The following is a 26,255-nucleotide window of genomic DNA, read 5'->3' on the forward strand; positions in this document are numbered from 1 at the left end:
ATATGATAGGTACTCAGAATAATTGAGTCATTAGGTCTATCTAATGGTAATATAGTAGCATACTGTGTGATGTGGTCTTTACTTGTGACACGATGCTGTTACATGCATGATTTTACTTAGGGTCAATTTTCCCTAAAAACCTATTATTAAGACAGTCAACTGACACATCAGATCATGTTCCAAGTTTAAAGGGTAGTATTGCATTATTATATAAATACTCTTCCAGTTAGCAGAGAAGATGAAAAGAAAAAGAAAAGAATTTTTTTTAAGCATTTGTATAAACTGGATATTAGAAAATGTTATGGTTTATTTTTTCTGGTGAGATTGGTAGGTGATTTCTTACCAGTGCCTGTCTTTTAGTGAACTTGAGGAAATGAAATATGTGATTAACAAAACATCAGTATTTATAAGGAGTTTTGGAGAGCAAGATACTGATTAAGTAATTATAGTGTTATACTCCAATTCTCACTTATTGTTTGTACCCAAATTCTTATAATATGACAGGTTTACTCAAACTTACCCTGTAAGTTATTTTCTCTTTGATGTTACTATCACTGCTCTTAAATACAGAGGAAAATGTGTGATGCAACAGGCGGATGGGTAGATGAGTCAGCTGGCCGTGACAGCTGTACACATGGTCCACAGGTGTTTGTTTGGCTTTGGTATACTTTATAGGCAGAAGTTTTTAAAGGGTCCCACACCACTTTACAAATCTATTTTTTCTGCAGTTCCTTTGTACCAACCACATCTAGAGAACAGGCCCTAAATTTTAGAAGTTTTAACCTCCAGAGGAGAGGAAGTTGGTTGATTTCCTCAGCAGTTTGGAGCCAAGTCAGATCCCAGGACTTTGCAGGTGCAGATTTACAATGCAGATTAAATTTCAGCAGGTCTGCGGCCTGAAGCACTGCTTATTTAATAAATTCATTAAATGCTTTTAAATCTAAAATTAAATGCTTTTAAATCTAAATAAATAAATAAATAAATAAACAAATTCAGAGGACGTCCTGATGCTGTTGCTCAATGGACCACACTTTACTTTGAGTAGCAAAGACATTTCTACTTTTTTAACTTGCTGGTATCTTAGAAGTAATGAAACCAAGCTCAAGCTCACCACCTTCCTCCCAAAACCAGACAGTCTTCCTCTTGAGTTCTTATTAATTTGTACCACTATTGATTCTCCACCAAACCTCAGAGTAATGTGAGGCTCCTTATTATGCCTCCCACTATCACATCCAAGTCAGTTTTGAAGTTCTGATTCTCCACGCATGTGTATGAACCCCTTTCCTTACTTTTCATCCTGCTGCTGCTACCTGGACCAGACTCTAGGACATCTCATTCCTAACTGCTCTGTCAGGGCCTCCCATCTCCACTCCATCAACCCAGCTCCATGCACAACTGCCATTCTAAAAGCAGTGCTTATTTGTAATAATATTCTGCTGATAACTCACCTGGAATAGAGTCTAGAATACCTTTTTTGGAACGTCAAGGCCCCCGCTCCTGCTCTTCTTTTTCCATGCTGATCTCTATGTACATTCTTTTACGTGAACCTTAGGGCTTACCTGAATACCTTTGGTGCTTTCAGCTCTCCTGACTGTCCCAAGTTTCTGTGTGACTCTGAGAGTCATATAAATGCTACAAAATGTCATAAGTATCTAAAATAGCCTAGAGTGAACAGCTTTGTGACACAGGTGGCATTTCATTGGGCCTTGAGGGTAATAAGGATTTCTACAGAGATTATTAACTGTTTCTTCCTACATTTCTTTATTATTGGACTTATGTAATGGACACTCATCATTTAAGAAAAGAAATTCAGTAAGTTTAAATTTTCAATGAATAATAACAACAAAAGAGCATCCCTTGGGCCTCTGTTCCCATTGCACAATCCACAACCAAGCAGGTACCCCATTGCAACTATTTTTCTTGTTTCTGTTTTACACCAAGCTTCTCCCCAGGAGGGAGTGTGCCTTGTTCATCTCTGTATCTCCACCATTGAGTGTAGTGTGTGGTACAAGGTAGGCATTCAATCAGGAGGATCCAAGGTTTAGAGCCTGAAGTTTATACAATATAAGAGCCCCTCTTTAAGAAATAAAATTGAAATTTTTCTCTAAATTTTCAAAAACATAAGATCTTGAGAAATATATTGCTAGGGCCCCTTATAGAATCTCAGAAGGGTGGCATGCAAATGTGGGGTTGGGTGGTGGGGGGGGGGGGGTAGATTCCAAACCTTAAACTACTTTAGCTCCATAGTATAGCCACCTCTGCTGCATTATTTTTTTTTTTTCTGTTGTCATTGTTAGGTTAGTATTATTATTTTAATGAAAGAAAGATTGAGTGTTAATTCTAAAATAGAATATGAAAGGATTCATGGGTGCCAGGCAAAGATCATGGTCAGGAGTGCAGAATCTGCCTCCACAATGGGACCTCTTCAGTGGTACTTGCCTAGCCACTCATGTCTGAGTTCCCTGTAGCAATGACAGTAGTTGAAAAGCACTTAAGCTGCCAGCACCATAAAAGTCCCAGCGACACCCCATTTCTTCACATTGACATACTTGATGTAACACCAGTAGTAACCTCTTTGAAACACTCCAGCAGTGCCTTTGGGGTAAAATCCCACATCAGAATCCAGGTTGGCCGTTCTCCTAGTTTGACCTCCATGAGCTTCTTCTCCTTCACTGATGTGAATGACACCATCTTGGAGTCCTGGGTGTCCACTATCAGACTGAGTGAATCTTGTTGATTCATTTGTAATTTTCACATCCATGATCCTCTCTGAACATGGGGCATCTGACATACATCTGAGGGTGTTCCACTTTTAGGAAACCAACTTCCTTTAGGTTACATGCTGCAAGGGCACTTGCATTTCTTGGACTTAGTAGGAATTTCAGAGACCTCCTGGCATCATCTTTAACAGCACAGACTTTACTAACAAATGTTGCAGTGAAACTAGCAGTTTTCAAACTCTGTTTGTATTTTGAAATGAAAACATTGTCTTTATAACACCACCATTCTCTAAGTCTTTCAAAATGTGTTCCAAATATTTCCTTCTAATTGGAAACTTCCCTATGAAATCATAGAGTTTGAATTCAGTTTATATTCTTTTTGATGCTTTTCAAGGGCACATTCCTTATAGCTAGTTTTACAAGAGGGAACACTTCTTGTAAAAATATGAGAGAACTTAGTAGTTTCGTGTAATTAAAAATATATATGTGTGTGTGTGTATATACATGAAGTACATTTTGTATATATGTATTTTATTTTTAAGTATTTCAGAAAAAGTTTCTGAGATTCATTAATATTTGCTATTTGTGTGAACAGGAGTGGCTGAAAGGTACATTGGCCAGCATCTCCTTATCTAAAGTTGGTTCCCCTACTCCAGCTACGCTGTTGTCACCCTGTTTGTTGCATTCATAGCACTTACACCAAACTGTTACTCTCTGGCTAATATCTTTGTTTATTGTTTATCTAGGCACCTCTTAGATAATGTGTAAATACTCTTCAATGTCGACTGTTCTTTAATGACACTACTGGTGCAAAGACTGTCCCATTTCCCACCAGGTTTTTAGATTCCAGGTCTGCAAAATTCTGTTTGAGAAAAGAACTGCTCCCCCTGGTTGATTTGTGTATGCTTCTTGCATCAGCTCCAAAGGGTAAATTTATGAGAACCTTTCAGCCCCCTCTTCCTCTCAGCTGCCAGCTGACTCCTTCCCTTGCCCTTCTACTACCTCCTACTTAACACTTTAGTTCTGCCCTCCAAATAAATCAACCTGATAGTCCTTGAGTGCCTTTGTTCACTTCCTTTCCCCTGGATTGCTTTTCCCCCCAATCCTTGCCCAGCCCATGTGGAGGAAAAATTTTCCTTTTTAGTAGCCAGTTATCTTGGACAGACCTCTCTGAACCTCAGTTTATTCATCTGTAAAATGTAGATATTAAGGGTACCACCATAGGTGGTATCTCATAGTAGGACTTCAGTAAATGACAGCCATCATCATCGTTGTTGTTTTTATTATTAATTTCTTTCGGGCTTCATTTCTTTGGGTTATCTTCAGTAATTGTTTATAATTACTGATAATTTGAAAATAACTTTAGAATCATTTGTATGTTTTACCTTTTTTTTTTTTTTTTTTTAAAGATTTTATTTGCTTATTTGAGAGAGAGAGAGAGCACAAGCCAGGGGAGCAGCAGGGAAAGGGAGAAACAGGCTACCTGCTGAGCAAGGAACCTGATGCAGGACTTCCATTTTATGACCCTGGGATCATAACCTGAGCTGAAGGCAGATGTTTAACTGACTGAACCACCTAGATGCCCCTGTATGTTTTACTCTTTAGTTACGTTTAAACTCTTTGAAAGGACATCTACCGTTACTGCTTTATGTACACTGCTATGTGCATATGTGCTGTGTATCTAAAAGCAGTGGTTATCTGCAGTGGGATTAATCCATAGCACTTGAGGAGTGTCCTAAAAAAAGTACAAAATGTATCTTCTGCTTATTTGTGGGTATTCTGCTCTTGCTGTCTGTATAATATAAGTGCCTCTTCTAGATTTGAGGCCTTCTAGAAGCTTTCCCCAGTAAAGATAATAAGGGGAGAAACTTTTTACATCTCTACCTTCTATAAGAATTTCCCTCAATTTTTAAGTTATTTAACATTTTTTTAATTTCAAATTGTGCCTAGAGTTTCAAGATTTAATGCGAGATTTAATGACCCTACAAGATGGCCTTCAGAGAACTAAACCGGAAACAGCAAATCTGTAGAGTGGGTGATAGGATTAACCCACCCTAGGAGATGATATATGAAGTGGAAAGGATTAGGAATAGTCAGATTTTTTATCAAGGAGGGAGCAGGGTAGAGGAGTCATGAAAGCTGTTACCTAATCCATTATACTACATCCTAACAAAGAAAGAATATGTTAATTGAGAACTGGCAGGAGGTGATATTATGAAATCCTAAAGAAAGGAAAAGCCATTAATTAAAATTTTGGACAAAATTAAATCAAATATTCTTTTGGAAGGAGCTAGTCAAGAGATACTGAACTGACTACACAGGAATCATCTTTCTTTTTTTTCTTTTCTTTCTTTTCTGTTCTGTTCTGTTCTTTCTGGGGTGGAGCCTGATACAGGGTTCTTCTATCTCAGCACCCTGAGATCATAACCTGAACCAAAATCAAGCATCTGATGCTTAACCCACTGAGCCACCCAGGCACCCCAACCACACAGGAATTATGGACATACTCTGTAGATGGGTGAGGATGGCTCTGAAATTTGCATGGTCTGCATAAACTAACTCCTGAGACCATTCATCTCTCTTGGCTTCCTAAGCAACCTTCCGAAGATTTATTCAGCCTCCTAACACCTCTACCCACTGATAACTGGAATGCTCTCTAGAAAATTTCCTTCCTTCATTGGAAATTTGCACTCTAATTTAACCATAAGTTCCTTGCAGGGACAGATCCACAATTTGTGAGGGACAGATCCAGAATTGTAAACATTTCTGGAATTAGGAGGGGCTCTCTTTGAGAAAAATAATACAAAATGTCAAATAATGAAACTGCTTCCAGGGTGTTGAAAGGGACGAGCACAGGCAAGTGGGCCTGAAGCTTTACCTTCGTCAGCATCACAGTGAAGCCACTGGAGTTGGATCAGTGCGGGTTCTGAGAGACCATCTGCTCTGGGTGCACCATCCTGCAAAGCTGAGGGCCAGACCCAGGGAGCCCCTCAGCAGCAGCCTCTCTTTCCCACAGACTTTATCATCTTAATTATAAAAATTACAACAAAGGAATCAAACTCCCACTGTTTCTTAAAAGGATTTTGGCACTTTAACTTTTTATGACCCCTTCTACCTATATTATCATCCTGTTTGAAGATACAGAAACTCTCATTTCTTTTTTTTTTTTTTTTAAGATTTTATTTATTTATTCATGAGAGACACAGAGAGAGAGAGAGAGAGAGGCAGAGACACAGGCAGAGAGAGAAGCAGGCTCCATGGAGGGAGCCCTACGTGGGACTCGGTCCCAGGTCTCCAGGATCAGGCCCTGGGCTGAAGGCAGCGCTAAACCACTGAGCCACCCTGGGCTGCCCAAAACTCTCTTTTCTTAACTCTTCCCAGATTCTGTCCAGTTTTCTGTATTCCAAATAGACAGCAACATTACTACATAAAGTACAAAAGAGAAATCTATGCAGATATAACAGTGCCCAAAACAAGATTTAAATGTCTATGGACCAGAAAGAGGAAAACTTAGAGCAGTGGGCATGATGGGAGCCATAGTTTATATTAAGATGCATATCTAGAAAGCAGGGCGTCACAGACACAGCCCAACCCAGAGACTAGGAATTGAGCCATGTTCAATTTGGTCCAAAAGCTATTAGGCGGGATGGAGTAAGGTCGTGCATGGTGTGGGTGCATGAGTAGATTCATGGTGGCCCAGGTGGGGTGTCAGAGCAAGGTGAGTCCATGTGAAGTCCATGTGTAGTGTGTCCATGTGAAGGAGCTGTCTGGTATGGGGGTTGGTGAAGAGCGGTAGTTGTGTTAGCTACTAAGGAAACATTACATTGACTGATCAAGTAAGAAAATACTAAGGATAATGGTGTTGGGTTGGAATTGAAGATTGGGATGTGAACTCATGGTTTTCAATGGACAGATGAGAGAGAAAGAAAGGAGAGGTATTCAAATACATATATTCCTAGTTTTGTCCACTGAAAGGGACAAATGGCACCCCAATGGCATTGAGAATATCTAGCATTCGGATCTTAGTTGACTTCAGTACTGAGGGAAAGAAAGTACAAGTTGAGCTCAGAACCTCTTCTAAAACCTGAAATAAAAAGTGCTCAAAGAATGATGGGGAAAAAAAAAAAAGAATGATGGGGACACAGAGACCATCTTGAAGGGGCTCCTACTGGAAAAATGTGGGGTAATTTCAGCAAGAAAATGAATAATAATAGTACCAGACTATAATGCATTCAATAAAATAGGAAACCATGAGTTCAAACAGATATAAAAAGATAGTAAATAAATTAATAGTTTGATGAGTGATACATAATCTCAAAACCTCCTCACAAAATATTTATTAAAAGTAATTTCACAGTGCAGAAGCCAGCCAGCCAGGAACTTTTTTTTTTTTTAAGATTTCACTCATTCATTCATTTATTCATTCATTCATGAGAGACACAGAGAGAGAGGCAGATACAAAGGTAGAGGGAGAAGCAGGTTCCCTGCAGGGTGTCTGATGTGGGACTTGATTCCAGGACCCCAGAAACATGACCTGAGCCAAAGGCAGACCGTCAGCCACTGAGCCACTCAGAAGTCCCAACCAGACAGGAACTTAAACAAGTGATTGAAGTTAATGTCACCAGTAGTGGTACAAATACAAATCTGATGGCACTTGAATAGGATAAAATGAGAATGCATCATTGCTTCTGTGATATTCCTGCCTGAGATGTATAACAGGAACCTAATCATGAAGAAGCATCAGACAAATCCAAACTGAAGAATGTTATGCAAAATAAATGGCCTATGAATATTGCAAGTGTCATACTTACATAGTCAAGGAAAGACCAAGAACTGTTCCTGATTGAACAAAACTAAGAAGACATGATAACTAAAAGCGTCACCTGTTTTGCAATATCTGGATTTAGAACTGCCTCTTTTTCTTACAAAATGCATGCTCTAGGATAATTGGAGGAACTTGAATAGAACCTAAGAATCATATTAAAGTATCAATATTAATTTCCTGATTTAAATGGATATGTCTCCTATATATAGGAGAATGTTTTTGTTTATAGGAAATACACACAAAAGTGTGGGAGAATAATGGAGCATAATGTTAGCCAGTTACTCTCAAACAGGTAAGGAAAAATAGTTTTTTATATTGAAGGTATACATTTTCTCTGAGTTTGAGATTGTATGTATATTTATGTACTTCTTTGCTTTCGTGTGTCTAGTGTTTTGAATATCCATGTCCAGCCAAGTCCCCTCCAAATAGATTTCAGTAGGAACTATCAGCTGTGAGCAATGACCTTGGGAAAAGTGATTACTTTTGCCATGCTACAATGAGAAAAGCTTGTTTTTCTTTTTAATGACAATGCGTAAAATGCTCAAGATGCTTAATGAGATGGGTATCTTTGACAGGTCACCATGCCCCAGTCATACAGACTCAGCACTGCTACCCTAGGTAAAGGCCATCCTGCAGTATTTTCCAGAAGCAGGCACGCAAATGGTGGTAGGATGAGGGACACCAGTGATGCCTTCTTCCTCTGTAACTTTGTCACTTTGCATATCATGTGATCAGAAGAGCTAATGATTTTAATGATTTAATATCAATCCTAGCAGGTCCTCTTTTGTTTGATTCTTCTTTTATTCAACATATTTTTATTGTGCCCCACCCCACTATGTTACAGGTCCTATAGTAATCTTAGAGATACAAAAGTGAAAAAAACGCCCTCAACAGTTTCCACTGGGAACAAAGGAGGGAGTAAGATGAGGAAGCAAATATTTACTATCTAAAGAAGGAGTGGGACACATGGGGGAAACTGATGGTCTCTGAGGAAGGCTTTACAAAGGAAAGTATTATGAGCTTGGAATTAAGGAGTAAGGTTACTTCAAATTTTACCAAATGTTTAGAAATTTCAGTTATATTTAGGTGACTTTTTTGTATTTGGACAAAAAAGAAAAACTAGAAGGAAAAATGGGGGAAGGAAGGGAATAGGAAAGAAACAGCAGTTTTAAGGAAAATACCTAAAGAGTGAAAATATTGTGTACATAGCTTCAACTACACGATGCTACTAAATAAATCCTTTTAAAAGTAGATTTGGTTGGGGGACAGCTACATGGCTCAGTCGGTTGGGCATCCAACTCTTGTTTCAGCTCAGGATGTGATCTCAGGGTCATGAGACTGAGCCCCCTGCATTGGGCTCTGCACTTGAGATTCTCTCCTTTTCTTTCCCTCTGCCCTGACCTCTTCACTGCAGGGTGCTCTTTAAAATAAAATAAAATTTATAAGTCCATTTTTCAAGAGATAAAGAAGTAGATAAAATAGTGAGTTGTCATGAAACAAATAGATATATATTTTTAGAGCTTTATCTTGTGTTCTCAGGTACCTGTTATGATCTTTGTGTTTTAGTTTTATTTCATTTTACTTTTTTTTTTTTTTTAGCTCAAATCATTCTCCACAGGGTTCTCATTCCCAATTGCTCTGTCACTGCCCACTCCATCTCAGAGGTGATATTCAATGCCACTCTGAAGACTCCTGGCACTTGACTCATTTCTAAAGTTTCTTTTTAGTTTTAAATCTCCCAAAGCTGTAACTCAGTTGTCAGCCTGTGGAAATGGATCATTTGGCACTTTTGAAACTTTCTCAGTGATTTCCTAGGGACTTAGCTGTCCTACAGCTGATGTCTTCTGTGTCTGATCCCTTTGGGAATGCAGTGGACTAGGGGGCTCTTGGACTCTCCAGTAGTTGAACTATCTTTTTTAGTTTCACCAGAAACATTCTGGACTTTATCACTTCCTTTCCTTCTGGCCTGATATTTGAAAGCCACATTGGAGTTAACTAAGGGCCAGATGTCTAATGCTTTTCTAACAATCAAGTTACTGTGAACCAATGATGTAAAAACAGTCCTAAGCTATAATAATTCCCAGCTACACAGCTTGGTACTCCTCATTTTTAGTATTGTGACTATAATAAATGTAGGTAAGTATTGTATCTTCCTTATGTTATCATCATCATTTTTTTTTTTTTTTTTTTTACTTTTTTACATTTGCTTTAGAATTGTACTTCACTTTCTTTGAATTGTTTCCTATCTTTGGGGGCCAGGATCTTGTTTAGATCTTAAATTATTATTCATGGCTCTGAAGACTTTTCTGGATAAAAGTCACTTTATCTCACCAGAGAAAAACACTGTCCCCTCCACATGGAATGGAGTAAGCCCTCGGTATTCAGAAATTTAACATTTTTTGTAAAAATGCCTCAGAGGACTGTGCAGAAAGCATATAATTTTGCAGGAATGGAGTTTAATCTCAGGCACAGGGTAGGAAGAAGACACGTGTAGTGAGAAAAAAGATACGGAGTGAGTGAGATGGTGCACTTCTGGGATGCCTGGGGAAATAGTAAGCAAACCTGACCTTGCCATCTTCCTTATTCCTTTGTCATTCAAGGTAAAGATGGAGAGGGGGTGGAGTCCCCAGCACAGCACCAAGTTTGTAGATGTTTGGGGTCGTGAGGATAGGCATAGCATGAAGGCTTAGCACCAGATTCCACTCACAAGGAGATAGGGGGAATGCAGTGCCCAGGCTCCACTCATAATTTGGCATTGTTCTTGTTTTTGTATCATTGTGGCCAAGAGAAGTAAAGAATATTAATAAATTTTTAAGTGTGCATTATTCAGATTGACATCATTGTTACACATAGTATAATGGTTCTTACAAATTTGGGGATTTGGGAAGCTCTCTGGGAAAATCCTTCCAAAAGTCAAAAGTCTAGATTCTAGAGTCCACATCAAACTCAGTTATCTTCCTGTCCATTGGCACTGCCCCCAGTAACCCAATGACCCAAGTTATCATGGTAGTCACCTTGTAACCAGTCTCCCTGCATCCACTTTAACTGCTCCTGCCCTCAATTCCAGTCCATTCTCTTCAGAGATACTTGTTTTTTAATTGAAATTTTTATTGAGATAATTGTAGACTCACATGCAGTTGTAAGAAATAATACAGAGATCCTTCTACCTTTTGCCCAGTTTCATGCAATGGTAACATCTTGCAAAATTATAGTACAATATTACAACGAGGATATTGACATGATATAATCCTCCAGCCTTATTCAGATTTCCCCAGTTTTACTTGTATTCACTTGTGTGTGTGATGTGTGTATATCTGTAATTCTATATAATTTTATCTTACATATGTCCACCATCACAGTCAAGATAGGGAAGAGTTCCATCATGCGGAATCTTCTTGTTGCCCTTTTATTAACCACACCCGCCTCCCTTCTTCCCTCTATCCTCCTTCCCTAATCTACTCTTTATTCCTAAAATTTTTTCATTTCAAGAATATTAACTCAAGGAGAATCATATGACATGTAACATTTGGCCTTTTTTACACAGTATAATTCTCTGGAGATTCATCCAAGTTTCTGTGTGTGTCAGTCATTTATTCTTCTTCACTGTTGAGTAGTATTCCATGGTATGATGGATATACCCCAGTTTGTTTAACCAATGAACCATCCATTGAAAGACATCGGAATTGTTTCCGGTTTGGAACTATTAGAGATGAAACTGCTATGAACATTCATGCATAGGTTTTGTGTTAGCATAAGTTTTCATTTCTCTAGAATAAATGCCCAAGACTAAAATTGCTGTCTTGTGATTGCAAGTATTATTCTTTAAGAAACTGCCAAACTGTTTCCCAGAGTGGCTATACCATTTTACATACCCTTCAACAGTGTATGAGTGATCCAGTTTCTCCACATCCTCATCAGCATTTAGTGTTGTCACTATTTTTTATTTTAGCCTTTGTGACAAGATGTGTAGTAACACCCACTTGTGGTTTTAATTTATATCTCCCTGATGGATAATGATTTTGAACATCTTCTAAGTTCTTATCTGAAGTCATCAGCTTCTGCGCAGTGTCCCAGCCTCTCTTCCTACAATTCAACCTGTACTTTCTAGGTGACAAAACATCAGGACATGAGGCTGCAGGCTCTGGATTATGTGGGCTTTGTGTGTCAAGTGCTAAAGGAGCTTTGAAGGGTCTGGAGAACCTCATGACCATATCTGTATTTTGATTGTCCCACTGAGGAGGACAGTCAGGAAGACTGTGAGCCAGGAAGCTATTACAGGGAGAGGCATGAACTCAGGCAATGGCAAGGGAGAGAGGAAGAGGAGGTGGTTTGACTGATAAATGATAACTTGTTTCAATAGAACTCAATGACCAAGTGTAGAGGAACAAGGACAGGATGGGCAGGGAGACTGGAGGGCGGGAAAGACATCTGGCTTGGCTCCCTCGACTCTCTGGTGCTACTGCTCACCAAAACAGACCATTGAGGAAGAGGTGCCATTTTATGTGGAAAGATGTTAGGTGTGAGGTGCCTTACAGGGCAGCCAATGGAGAATTCTGATAAGTAGGTACATGTCTAAGTCTGGGTCTCAGATTGCACATAATTTAAAAAACAGTTTTTGGGGTGGGGGTGGGGGTGGTGCCTGGCTGGTACAGCATGTGACTCTTGATCTCAGGGTCATGAATTCAAACTCCACTTTGGGTATGGTGCCTTCTTACAATAAAAATTTAAGTAAGTAAATAAATAATCAAATATAATTTTCCATACACAAATCACTTTTAGAAGTGATTGTTTCACCTTGGAAAATTGAAAATGTTGAGACACCCAAGCTACTTTTGCTGTAGGCTTATGTTGGAAATTATGACCATCACAGATCACTTTGCATCCTTTGTTCAGGGCTATGGAAGAACAGTAAGGCTGGAAAATACTGATACTATAATTCCATTAGATCTAGGGAGACCAGAATACAGGACTAATTTTTTCAATGGAAACAGAACTAAAATGAACTGTAGAATTCTGCTCCTAGAGCAAGTGGGGTAATCTCAATTTAACTCTAGTGCACAGGACTTGGTAACTGATATTGTAACCTGGAGCATGAGAGTTCATTGGCATTGACATAACCCACAGTTTTACTGAGCAAACAATATGTGAAAAGTGGCCCACCACAGAACACACATGGGCTACTATTTGGTATTTGTAAGGAGGAGAACCAGGAGAGGATTCATGGAAGCCTAGACCACCACAGAAAACCTGAAGCTAACTGGGAACTTGCATCTGCTCCTAGGCCACGAGGGCAAAGAGCTGTGAGGAATAAAGCTGTCCTTTTTGGCAAAGAATACACTGTATCTTGTAAAGTCTCAGTGACAGGGATGCAAACAGCAGCTGGACTTGCCGGTAGTACCATTCAGCCAGGAAGTACAGTGAATACACAAAATCCAAAATGATTTCCATAGGTTGATCAGTTACACTTAACATTAGAATTGATTAATTTTTAAAAACCACACCACGAATAACAACAGCAAAACAAACAAAACCCTGCAAGTACAGATGAGAAAGATGTGGTCAAGTAGAAGCACATGTAAAAAAGACTGAGGAGTTTTGATTATCTCAGTATGAGTCAGCCGTGTACAATGAGGGTGCTGAAAAAGTTAACATGGATTTGAGCTACATTCAGAGTATTGAGGATTCGGGGCGGGGGGGACAGTTCTCTCCCACAGTATGTTGATAAAAGTGGGATTCTGTGTTTAAATTACATACATGGAATATTTAGTAAATGCTCGCTATCAATCAGGTTATGGGCTAAATGTTTCACATGATCCTCTTAATTCCACACAACAAGCCTTGGGTCATGTCCTGTTACTGTCTCCCTCCCATCCAGCGCGTGTAGATAAGGGCATCATCCCTCCATGGCATTGGACCTATATGTAATCTGGCTAGGGGCAGGTCTAACTCTTAGCTGGGAGCAGATTACCAAAAGCTTGCTATTGGAAAACAGCAGGCCAGTCTTTGGCCATACCACCCTGAATGCTTCAGATCTCATCTGAAAGACAGCAGGCCTGAAGGAAACCGGGAGCTGGGTTGAGAGGATCTAGGAAATCTAGCACATGAGAAACTGCTGGAAGAACAAACACTGTTCAAAAAAAAGAGAGAAAGAAATAGTTGAAGCACGTGAGTCAGAGAAGAGGAGTGAGATCATGCGGCACAGCCCCAGGAGGCAAAATAAAATCAGCTAGGTAAAAGAACACGGAGGTGAATCGGTCTACTTAAAGATAAATTTTCTGTTTAAAATAATCATGGATATCTAAAAATGGAACTGAGTGCCCACCTCTTCTGGGACTCTAGCAGGAAGAAAATGACCATCTAACGGGAAGAGGCCTCTGGACCCTCAATACAAAAGTAGCTAATGGTGTGAAATTGCCCTTTTCCCACTGCTTGCACAGAGCCCAGTTTTTTAAACAGTGAAAATATGTCTACATGACAATATTCTATAATCTGGTGCTTTATCTGGTGAAGAGAAAAGCTCAGGTCAGGTCTTAAACAGCAGGAAATACTAGTAGTAGTTGAGTATTGGAAAATTTAGTGCAGAGAAAATGGAGAGCAAAGTATAATTTCTTTTCAGAAGAAAACAGGAAGTTAACAACTGATTTATAGCATCAAAATGAAGATCTTGTATCTCCCTTGTTGCTTTGATAAAAATACTTTGATAAAGATATAATAAATGTATGATGTTGTAAAACAGTCTCTTAAAAGCAAAGTTAAGTAAGGGACTTCTACCAGCTTCTTCTAAAATAATTTAGCAGAACCTTCACTTAATGATATATTAGGATAACATATAATGTCATACAGATTCTACAGATGGCCTTTGGCTCTCTTTGCCGTACTAATCCCAGAGCAAACAAAAACCTCATGATTAGCGGTAGTATTTCCACTTCTCAGCAAACTTTCTTGAAAGAATAGATATTGATAAGAACAGCACTTAACCATTTTACTGCCCATTGTAAATTAACAAAAGTAAATTAGCAATTAAAACTCAGAATTATTCATTGCAAGATTGGCAAGCATTCTTTTTCTAGTGGTGGGGTTCTTTTTTTCTTATCCTAGAAGTCTGATGGCAGCCAGGTAGTATTATTCTAACTATCAATGTAAACTAATAATGAAATTAATCTTTCATATATTCTTTCATGTATATTTGTTTAGAAGTAAGAACAATTCTGTTAGTTACAAAGTTTTTTTTGTGATTCCAAGTTCAGGCTCAAAGCAAGGGTAACCTTGCACTTAAATATGAGAAGAATGAGAATTTGGTTTGTAACTAGTCTGGTTCCATTTCTTTTTGTTAGACCTCAGCAGTCTCTTCCTCACTGGCTTCTGTTATTGTGTGCTCAACACCCCACCTTCCACAAAGCAGAGAGGGATATCTGCCTAATTGACCAAGGATTGTCATTTCTCTTTGGATAAAATCCAGACTCCATCCCAAGGTTTAAGGTTGTGAATCTCAGCTCATGCCACTTTTCCTTTGATCATCATGCCCCAACCACATAGTTTTTTCAAGTCCTTGATAGTGCCTTCCTCTCTTCTACCCTACAGCCTTTAAATTTTCAGTTTCCTTTTACTCAAAGGAACCCCCATGGCCAAAGCCACCAGCCACTGCTTCTATCCCAATTACCTGTTTATTTCCTTCACAACATTTTTTTAATATAAATTTATTTATTTATTTTAGAGAGTGAGAGCTCAAGGGGAGAGGCAGAGGGAGAGGGAATCTCTAGCAGGCTCTCTATTGAGCGAGGAGCCTGACATGGGGCTCAATCCTATGACCCTGAGGTCACGACTTGAACCAAAATCAAGAGTTGGATGTCCAACAGACTGAACCACTCAGGTGCCCCTCCTTCACACCATTTAGAGCAACTTATAAATGCCTGTATTTGTTTGTTGGGTTGTTTTTATCTGACCCCAACTAGAGAGGTAAGCAGGACTCATATTGCATGAAGGTCATGTTGAGAAGAGACTTGACCCCAAAAGAAATGCAGAACCAGTGAAAAGTTTTAAACAAGAGAGAGAGAGAAGAATGAAATTATATTTGCAGTGGCTCTGGAGCAGAACAATTTGAAGAGTGAAGTTTGGAGGGTAACAAGGGAGGGAGCCCCATCAGGGTACTTACTGTTGGGGTAGCATAAGCTGGGAATGGTTAACATGAACTAGGGTGGAAAGAGGTAGATGGGTTTAAGAGATAGTTAGCATATTGCATCAACAGACTAGAGATTTTATGTAGAGAGAAAGAAAGAAGGAGAAATCCAGATGATACCAGGTTTCTGGTTTGGGCAACTAAGTGGATGTTGCCTTTCCTGCCATGGGAACATAGAATGAGGAGCACTCTTAGGAGTCAGTAGTCAGTAAAGTCTTCGTGGGATATACTGAGAGTGAGGAGAGAAGTGAGGGGGTAGCCCATTGAGAGTCAGAATCCCCCCGAATATATCCAGCTTAGGGATATATTCTATTCATATCTTTTAAAATATATAAACTAATATTTTTTATTAATTGCAATGTCAACAAATGGCAGCCAAAAGAGTATTAAGAGTATTAATACTTAGATCTAAGTTCATTGGGGGTGTAAGAAAGCATAGTGGTTAAGAAGTATGCCTGTTGTCAAAGTCAGTAAGAGTCCCAGCTCTGCACTACTTATCCATGTACTCTGTGAAAGTTGCTCTGCCTTTTGGGGTATCAGTTTCTTTATCTGTCAAAGGCTATTCTTTGACCTACTCTTGGTGTTATGCAGAATAAATGAAACAATCTCTGCAAGATGTTTAGCGCATGCAAAGTGCTGCATAATGTTAATTATCATCAATATCACCATTACCCTTTACTTCAAAAACATCTTCCTGTACTTTATTTATAGGAGAGGAAGAAACTACTAGCCTACTCCATTATCTAAGGGCTATTAATTGCCTTTCAAGGTGATTCCAGCTCAGATACATAACATGATGTCATAGAGGGCTAATTTAACTCCATTCTGGGTTTTGTTTTGTTTTTTTATAATATTTTTTGATAAAACTTGGGAGCAGAACTATAGACATTCTGACTAAATTTACACAGATGTCCACAAAAGGCTACAGTTACTTCACAAGGCAAAATCACCACCCGCCCCCATAAGATACTTGAATGATGTTCCTAGCTCTAAGTATACAAACTTTAGTCACAACTGAGACACAATCAAAAGTGAAAAATGTAGTAATAGAAAGACATCTGTTTGTGACCGTGTTTGAAGGCTTTTTTCTAATAGATTTGTGGTACTGCATGAATGGCGGAGATAACCTGCACTAGATGACATGACTACACAATTGGAATATTCTGCATCAAAGCGAATAAACTGTACAAACATTTATTCAGGCAACAGATGATACCGTTCTGAGAAAAGCTTCCCATTTTGTAGCTTTGTGCTATTGGAACACTATGAGTTATAATTAACTACTGATGTTCTTGTTAGTTCATTACTCTATGTGGTGTTCTACCCTTCTCTCTCTGTCTCTTTTTTTCCCCCTCTCTTTTCTTTTTTTTATATACTGTTTTAGATATAAACCATACTTTTCTTCTCCCGGGCAAGAAAATAAAAAACTAGATAGCAGGAAGGAATGAGTATTTGATTGAGAAGACAAGTAACAGATTTAAAAATTAATGTTCTTATAAATTTTGTTCCTAACATTTTTCTGATACTTGGTAGAAATTTGAAGGTGCACATATATGACGTCAGGAAATAGTTAAAAATTCATTTCCATTTGTTTAAGCAAGAAGAGTGGTTATCCAGTAAGCGGCAGCAAACAGCTTATATAGATTCATCTCTTCTGATTTCCTAACTCTCAGATTCTTATGAATGAAGCAGAATCATTGATCGAGCAAACGGAAATAAACTTGAAAGTAGAGGATGCACATTATGACTCTCCTAAGAAGCAAATATGAATCTGTCACTGCCTCTTTTCCAAGAAGTTTTTCAGGGCAATAGAGTGTACTGATGCATGAGCCCTCAAATGACAGCATAAGGCATTTTATGCATGACTTAATTCTTTTTTCAGACATAAAGAACAGATTCTGATGATTTTCTGTGATCAATTTAAATTCATAACACTGCATCACCAACATTTAGGAACTGCAGAGTACTTGTTTAAAGGATAATTAAAAGTGCAAAATGCTATATGATTGTCATGGTCACTCCATGTCCCAGATTTTTTAGAATAGTCCTAATTGCAAAGCTTCTCTCTTGTTATCCTTTAATTTACTCTTTTTTTTTTTTTATCAGACTGCATTTTTTTTTTTATCAGAATGCATTCCGGTTTAGAAAATATGTCTTTAAAAAGTCCACTGTTGTTCTTAGGTAGATTTAATATTTTTCCAGGACCAAGAACTTGTTTTTAAAATATCACATAAATTTTTAAAAATTATATAAAGCAAAGTAAATTGCATTCTTACAAATTATAGGAAAGCAGCCTGAATAGATTGGCTCTTGGCATAGACTGATTACTTTAGGAATTTTCATGTTATTGCAGTGGTATTAATACACTGGGATTTTATGAATGCCAGTTCCACAAGCACAACATGTAGGCACATGGAAGTATTTTTTTTAAAGATTTTATTTATCTGAGAGAGAGAAAGATCAAGGCAGAGAGAATCGTAAGCAGACTCCGAGCTGAGTGCAGAGCCCGACACAAGGCTCAGTATCCCAACCCTAAGATCATGACCTGAGCTGAAACCAAGAGTTGGACACGCAACTGACTGAGCCACCCAGGTGCTCCAGAAGTATTTTGTAAGGACATCTAAGAAGTACCCTTTTAGTTTAATTCAATTCTTGTTGCTGTTTCTTAGAATCTGAAAGAAAATGTTAAGTTCTAGAATGTACATGATACAAAGTTGCTCATCAGAAACAATATATTTAGACTACTCTTCATTCTAATGGCCACAAGATGCCCTGGAAAAATGCCTTTAAACTAGAAAGGGTCAAAATTTTTATGATAATTTTAATATAAAATTCCTATATTGCTGAAAACTGAGTTGGATTAAAAGTGAACCTCCAGATAGCCTCTGTAGAAATGCAAGCTATGAAACAATTTGAAAAGTGTATCAATTTCAAAATGCTTTTAAGTGAGTTTTGAAAAGAGGTGGTTTAGCATACAGAAATGCTACCTCCTTATTTACATTAAACTTACCAAAGAATTCAAAGCTTGTTAGGTATATTCTGCATAGACAGTCAATATGGTATGCTTTGCAAGTAATGTTGTTTGCGGATATTGTTTTAAGGATCATCCATTGTGTTTTTTAATTATTGTTCAAAACTAATACTTACTTGTCATCAAGTACTTTGCACCATCATTTGTCTGACACCTGCAACCTAACTCACTTTCCTACTTATTCTGTGTAAACTGGCTTACACAAAATGTCTCCATTCCATTCATCCTTTTTATGCTCTCAAGACTGAGGGCTTTTTAGGATGACATGGTTTGTAAACTGAAGAGGTCAGAGCTGCCAGATGATGGGCTGGAATATTGTTCCCTTACCAGAACTTTTCCTTCCCTTCAAGGCAAGGGGAAGATCCAGAGACATTTTCAGTGATTTTGTAGTTTCATCCTTATTTAGCTCAACAAAAATACAATGCTCATAATGGTAAAGTGGAAAGACCAGGGATTTTATAGTCCTACAAATCAGGGTTTGAGCTCCTGTTCTGTTACTTACTGCTTATGAACTATATTCAGGGTAACTCTGAGACTCAGTAGTGACATCTATAAATGGGGACAATACTAAGCTCATACAATTTTTCTTTTTTTCAAGATTTATTTATTTATTCATGAAGACACAGACTGAGCGAGAGAGGCAGAGACAGAGGCAGAGGGAGAAGCAGGCTCCTCACAGGGAGCCTGATGCGGGACTCGATCCCAGATCCCAGGGTAGCGACCTGAGCTGAAGGCAGGCTCCCAACCACTGAGCCACCCAGGTGTCCTCAAGCTTTAGTACCTGGCTCACAGTAGGCTCTGGATAAATGTTAGCTAATTTGTTTTAAAAAATTATTATAAGCAGATGAAATACAACATAAAAGGGAATATTGAAGTAAAACATCTTTTGTGCCCACACAGTATGTTACAATTGGAAAAGTATGAGATTTAGTGGCCAACCTGTCTTCATCAGATTTCCCAATCAAATGAGCATCATTTTTCTGATCTGTGAAAATAAGGGTGATTATACTGCCTCATGGAGTTATTGTAGTATAGTTAGGCTCAAGGTGTCTATATAATAGATCTTAGTTCCCTTTTTCTTCCTTATCCTTTAATACTCTTTTTTTTTTAATTTTTTTTATTATTATTTATGATAGTCACAGAGAGAGAGAGAGAGAGGCAGAGACACAGGCAGAGGGAGAAGCAGGCTCCACGCACCGGGAGCCCGATGTGGGACTCGATCCCGGGTCTCCAGGATCGCGCCCTGGGCCAAAGGCAGGCGCTAAACTGCTGCGCCACCCGGGGATCCCTAATACTCTTTTCATAGCATATTTTCTGCCCACTCCTTTTTGGACAGAGACCAACATATAATTTTTTTTTTCAACATATAATTTAATATCACTCTCATAATGTTTGAAGAATAAGAGAGTGGAAATCAAACTTGAACCAATTTAGATTCTTGCTTATATTTCCAGTAGGAGAAATATATTTATATTGACAGTAACATATTTATATTACCTGTGGGTCTACACTCCTAGGCAGATGAACTGAGGACCGTAATATGAATGAGTCAAAGATGCCCATAAGCTCCATAATTTCTGATTTGCAGCTGTTCTGATTTGCTGATTGCAGCTCATTCATTCAACTTATATTCACTAACTGCCTACTATGTACAGGCATTGTACTAAGGGCTAGTTATGCAACTATGAATAGAACAGTATTACCAAGAGAGGCATATGAGACAAATTATTATAGCAAATTATTATAGCAATATACATATATCTATATATATTCAATTTATTTATTTAAGAACCATTTGTTGAGTTCCTATGGAATATTGGGCACCCTTCTAGTGCCTTGGATACAACAGGAAAGAAGAGAGATCTAGTCCTTGAATCCATCAAGTTTATAATTTATTGGGAAAGACACATGATTACTCAAGTGGTAGCAATAAAGGGTTCTAATGGCGGAAGTATGGAGATCTATGAGGAAACTTAATCTAGTGTATAATCAAGCAGACCTTCTGAAGGAAGTAATGCTTAAGCTGAGAACTGAAAGACAGATAGCAGTTAGGCAGATAAAGAAAGAGGGATGGAGAAAGAAAGTTCCAGGTAGAGGTAATAGTGCATGGGGAAGGCCCAGGGGCCATAAGGAGTTTGGCATATCTAAGGACCTGACAAAAGTCAGATTTGACTAGACAGAGAATGTGAAAGAAGGGTTAGATACAGGTATTATGAAAGGACAGAAGATGCACTTAGCTATGCCCACAATGTCGGCGAAGGATGCCAAGAAGGGAGAGAATTAGAACTGAAGCATCCTTGCCAGCAGAACAAAGGAAGGTGTGAGCATGTCTCAGAGAGGGGTATTAAATACCCAAAGATGAGAATGAGACCACCACATTCTGGAACTGTAGCTCACAATTGTGATTTAAATGAGCATGGATAGTGTGGAAAGTGATGGGAAAAGACAGAGAGGGGTCAAATCATTAGGGACTTTGTTTTAGGGAAGTTGGACAGGATGCTCTAAACTAGGATGGGGTTCCAGAGGATAATTTTAAGGAGAGAGACAGATGTGCAGAGAATTGTGTGCCTGGGAATGTAATAAGAAGGGTGAGTTGCAGGGTAGGCCAGACCAGATATAAGACCAAATGGGAGGTTAGTGCCATCATTTAGGCAGGATATAATGATGGTATAAGAAGATGGGGAAATGGCAGGCTGGGGGTAGTATTCAAGATTTTTTATGTAGTGTTAGCAGATCTTGATCACTGATTATATGAAGAGATGATAAGCAGGTGAGAACAGGCATGGCTTTAATCATGACGCCAATGAAGAGATAACTGTGGAAGGAAGGTGATTTTGGAGAAAAGATAGATTTTTGCAGTTAAGGAGATAGTGAATTAAGGTGTCCATGGGACATCCAAGTGTGAACAGTCTGCAGTCAGAGGTATATGTTGGTCTGGAACTCAGAAGTCTGGATGTGGATTTGGGTGTCAGTGACAGTGACTGTCTTTTGCCCTCTCTCTCTCAAATAAAATCTTTTTTTTTTTTAAATGTTCATAATTAGTAGCCCTTCTTTTTTTTCCAACTGGTTGAGAGCTGCTGATCTGATCCAAAGAGGGCATGCATTGAAGAGAGCAACAGAAATGTAGAATGACTAATGCAAAGGGAAAATGGAAAGGAAATTGCCTAAAGGTCAGTTTTAAATGATTGAAATTAGACCTGTATTCTTCTTCTTCTTTTTTTTTTTTTTTAAGATTTATTGATTTATTGATTTGAGAGAGAGCAAGCACAAGGAGAGGGAAGAAGGAGAGGGAGAGGGAGAAGCAGCCTCCCCACTGAGCACAGAGCCCAATGCGGAGCTCCATCTCAGGACCCCAGGATCATTCTCTCAGCTGAAAGCAGACCCTTAACAAACTGAGCCAGCCATGTGGCCTCTTGTTATTTTTAATGGTGGTACAAGCAGACAACATTCTTAAGCAGACAGTGGGACAAAGTGGTTAGAAATCTGGGCTGCACATGATTTTTCTGGACAACAATACAAATTGGGAAGCATACCATTATTTACAAAAGTACCATGCAACGCATCCCATAGGTTAGTAGCTGTTGTGCCACCACAGAGGATGCAGTGCTCACTGAGCTGTAGGTAGACAATAATTATATAAACTCTGCGATGTTTATTGTCAGGATGCCCTGGGAGCTCTAAAAGACTCACAGGTTTGCAAATGTAATAAGGTTAGACCCCTCCAGAGAGCCATCACACAGTAACTTGGAAGGGCACACATATTTTCAAAATTAATTTTTAGGTCAGAGCAAGAGATAATGGGCGTGACCTAAAGTGTTAATACGGCAGGAATTGCCTGTGTCTGTTTTAAGGACATCATCTAACCCATCCAACCAGGCTCCTTCAATAATTAATTCTATTCCTGGGAGAGACTTGAAAATCCTGGTGAATGTGTATGGCTACTCCAGCCTAGAGAGGTTGGTTTACTCAGTGACAGGATTTATTGGATTTTAAAATGTTTTCCTTTTTGTGATTTTTCTGACCCAGAAATATGCTTTTTATTTTAGCAGCTCTCAAAAGAGCTGACTAAATGACAGTCTCCAAACAATCACTGTTAACTGTAAATCAAAATGTTATGTTTCCTCAGTTATGCTAAGATTCTTCAGTTTGTTTTCCTTCTATCACCAATGAAGTATAATCCACCACCAGAATGATGATTAAAGGCATTCTACCAAAAATATTTACTCCTTCCTGTGGCAAACACTTGTCATCTCCAACTTAAGTTGAACAGCCCTTGCTTAAGTGTCATTATGCTTGCTTCATGAAATACAGGCATCTGGAATTTATTCTCTTATTCTCTTTCTAATTATAGCTTAATTTATTAACTACACATTTTTAAAAACGGTTATTCTTAGTAGCTTTCACCATTACAAAATATACTCGAAGTATTCATTTCAAAATAATATTGTTTTACTCTTCTGAGGGGCAGATATCACACTTATTTTATATAATCTCTCTACATATACACAACTGTATAATTTCTAAAGTTATGTTTTCTAAAATTACCTCCCTACCCCAGCATCCCCCCATCTCAATTAAAAAAAAAAAAAAAAATCTCACCCTCTCATGGCAGTCTCTGCTACATGGCAGACCTTGTGATGACCTTTAGAACTGGAAGTGACCTTGGAGATAATTTTTTTTTTTTTACCTTGGAGATAATTAGTTCAATGGTCATCAACTTTGCAGCATATGAGAATCTCTTTAGGGTGCCTGTTTGAAGAGTGGGTTTGGAGACTCCAGTCCCAGAAATTCTGATTCAGTAGCTCTAGCGGTAGAGCCTAGGAATGTATTTTTTTAAAAAAGCACCCCAAATAGTTTTGACCCCATAGATTACACATTTAAAAACCCTAATTGCTCTAAACTCTTCTTTTTAAAAAAATTATTTATTTATTTATTTATTTATTTGAGAGAGAGGCACGTGCATGAGCAAGAGTGTCAGGGGAGGGACAGAGGGAGAGGAAGAAACAGGCTCCCTGCTAAGCAGGGAGCCCTACAAGGGGCTCAATCCCAGGACACCAGATCATGACCTGAGCCAAAGGCAGACACTTAACTAACTGAGCCACCCAGGCACCTCTCCTCCTAATTCTTCTATAGGTAAGGATGCTGAGGGTAGAAGATAAGGCTTGCCCATGATCTTTGGTGATCTGATTAATATAATTTATCATCAAAGTGTTTCCACAGCGGTTCTTGACATCCCTCTACTTTTATTCTAAAAGAACAGGAATCAGAACATGGTTGCCTTCTTATGAAGTTTCCATTCTTGCCTTAAGGGGTGAGGGTGGGGTTGGAAATTTTTGAAAAAATGCTATTGCTCTACAAAATAATCAAATGTTGGCATCATCAGAAAGCAACAACCATATGGGGCACCTAAGTGACTTAGTCGGTTAAGCATCTGCCTTCAGTTCAATTCATGATCTCGGGATCCGGGGATCCAGCCCTACATCAAGCTCCCTGCTCAGTGGGGAGTCTGTTTCTCCCTTTCCCTTTGCCCCTCCTCCTGCTTCTTGCATGAGCTCATTCTCTCTGTCTCTTTCTCTCTCAAATAAATAAATAAAATCTTTTTTTAAAAAAAGCAGCATCTTAAATGTATAATGTATAATGTTTTCATGTGGCCGTTTAACAATATTTGTGGACAGAGGGTAGACACTGCATGAATAAATTAGTACATGTGAATAAATGAATGAGTAAGCCAATGAGTTCTGCCCAAAAACAGGATGGAAAAGGTTCAGGTAGAGGGCTGACTGTCTCAGGGTACCTGAAAAGTCCCTATTTTACTCCCTAATAGTCAAAACCTCTGTCGGGTGGCAAGAGGAGAATTCATCTCTAGAAAAGGAAAAGCTTCTTAGTACAATTCTATTATCTTATTAGCTTTCTCTTTTATTATTTGTAAATAGTTGAAAAGTACTTGCAGATTTCAGTAGTTAAGGTATAGTATTGGGTTATAATTTAAAGGTTTTATTTAGGTTATGTTTAGAAAAGAGTTTCTCTTCCCTTTTTTTCTTACCTTCTGTGGGAGGTGGAGAAGGTATCACTGTGGGAGTTTTTCACTCTTTTTAACTAGTTGACTTTTGCTGATGAAGAGGTTACTTCAGTTTGTTTGGCTTTTTGATCTATCATGTTATTCATCTTTGGTTTTGCTTCTAGTCAAAATGGAAAGCAATTGTAGTTTGTCTTCCTTTAATGCTGAGAGATGACAGGAAGCTGGGTTTTATTTGTTTTTCTCTTTGAAGTGATACAGCTGAGTGAGCAGACGTAAGTGTTTCATTTTAACCAGCAATTTTGCTTAACCTCATAGAAATAGCTACTTCATTGAGAACTGATGGCCTGCTGGGCTTGGCTTCTGCAAAAATTATCAGAGGAGAACATGGAAAGGTAATAGGTGGTTCCAGAAAATACTGGAGGAAGCACACCAGTGACCAGAAATCCAGTTTGATTACGTAGTTATAAAACAAAGCAGACCTAATCAGACCATGCTCTGTGGGCCATATGGGCACAAGGCCTCCTCCCTATGGTCTCTAATCCTAATTTACATTCTCTACAACCAAAAATGAAAGAGACGACATGAACAAAAATAAAATAACTCCTCAGAGACTTTGTGAAGACTGCTCCAGGCAACAGCGTATCTATTAAAAGCGACAGCCTCTATGGCATTGAGAACCAAGAGCAGCACCAGGATGGAGTGGGGCAGAAGAGAGTACTCTCCAAATGGAGAGTCCAAGCCAGAATTGATCACAATCAGCATTTTTATGTAAAATCTTCACATTTTTTATGTTGACTCTTTCTTCCCCCACCTCCAAGGCTCCTGGACTGCAACTAAGTCTACATTTCTAAAGCCAAAGCCTTTGCCTCCTGGAGTCTAGAGTCTATACTCCATTTTGTAAATAAATTCTGGTCTCTCCCAGATTTCCATATCAGTCTATGGAATACACTTAAGAAAATATTTCTGATATAAGAATTGTATTTAATTTTCTATAAAACAGGATATAGAAGGGATCTCTTGGGAATAGAGTGGTGGAGGGAGGGGAAGCAAAGTCCTTGTTTGTGTATTATCCTAAGCTTAACAACAAAGGAACTCAAACATTTCCATTTACAATATTGATATTAAAAATGGGTATTAGGAAAGATACCTTCTTTCTCCACCTTAGTAAACTTTCTAAAATGCAGTCCTTAGGGCACTATCCTACTTGTTGCCTGTCAGTTGTTGTCTGTCTATAACTCCCTGTTGCTCTACAAAACTAAATCTGACCTCTTTAGCACAGCGTTCAAGATCCTTTTGTGTACAAGTATCTTTCTAGTCTCATCTTCGCTATTCTTGTTTGCACTTATCTAATTGAGCTAATACTTATGTATAATGAAATGCATAAGACTTAAGTGTACAAAGAGTTCTGAAAAATGAGATACTTGTGTAACCAACCTCTCCCTGTCAAGGTAGAGGACATTCCTTTTTTTTTTTTTTTGTATATT

General features: G+C 38.6%; 1 long non-coding RNA gene and 1 pseudogene across 5 annotated transcripts in view; one reads left to right on the forward strand and one right to left on the reverse strand.

The window, feature by feature from the left end:
* Positions 1-26,255, forward strand: part of LOC121498931 — a 139,842-nt gene that overhangs the window by 49,021 nt on the left and 64,566 nt on the right. The gene's annotated exons all lie outside the window — the stretch shown is intronic.
* Positions 2,241-2,737, reverse strand: LOC121498930 (annotated as a pseudogene).

The sequence above is a fragment of the Vulpes lagopus genome, chromosome 9 (assembly GCF_018345385.1).
Source record: "Vulpes lagopus strain Blue_001 chromosome 9, ASM1834538v1, whole genome shotgun sequence".
NCBI classification, from domain to species: Eukaryota; Metazoa; Chordata; class Mammalia; order Carnivora; family Canidae; genus Vulpes; species Vulpes lagopus.